General features: G+C 50.1%; 1 protein-coding gene across 1 annotated transcript in view; it reads right to left on the bottom strand.

The window, feature by feature from the left end:
- Positions 1 to 6: 6 nt before the first annotated feature.
- htt (huntingtin) overlaps positions 7 to 339 on the bottom strand; it is a 55,437-nt gene continuing 55,104 nt past the window's right edge. The window contains exon 47 of the mRNA XM_010771871.1: positions 7 to 339. This exon is cut by the window's right edge and continues 229 nt beyond it. The gene's annotated coding sequence lies outside the window, so the exon portion shown is untranslated.

Raw genomic sequence — 339 nt, 5'->3', positions numbered from 1 at the left:
AGGGGGAACCACAGTTTGAAGGATTTGCAGCCGGTGTCCTTCATCTAGGTGAACGGTTTAGACATTTTGTCCACAACGTTGAGCTACTTTTTTTTTTTCTTTCTGCTTGCTCTACTGAATTCATCATCGGTAGTTCTCATTTCAGGAGGGAACGGGGTGAGGCTACAGCAGATTCTTCTAATGAAGCATTCCCCTCCAGCTCAAATAGGGAGGAGTAAATGGAGATCTAATTTCTCGCCCTACCACATTTCCCGCTCTAATCCACTTTTCTCCCAGTCGTCCATTGCCCCCGGCCTCTCTCCGTCTGCCTCCATGTTCTCCTCCTCCCCCCCCCCCCCC

The sequence above is a fragment of the Notothenia coriiceps genome, unplaced genomic scaffold (genome assembly GCF_000735185.1).
Source record: "Notothenia coriiceps isolate Sejong01 unplaced genomic scaffold, NC01 NC01_scaffold00010596, whole genome shotgun sequence".
NCBI lineage: Eukaryota > Metazoa > Chordata > Actinopteri > Perciformes > Nototheniidae > Notothenia > Notothenia coriiceps.
Note: the sequence above shows the minus strand (reverse complement) of the source record. Positions and strands in the feature narration are given on the sequence as shown.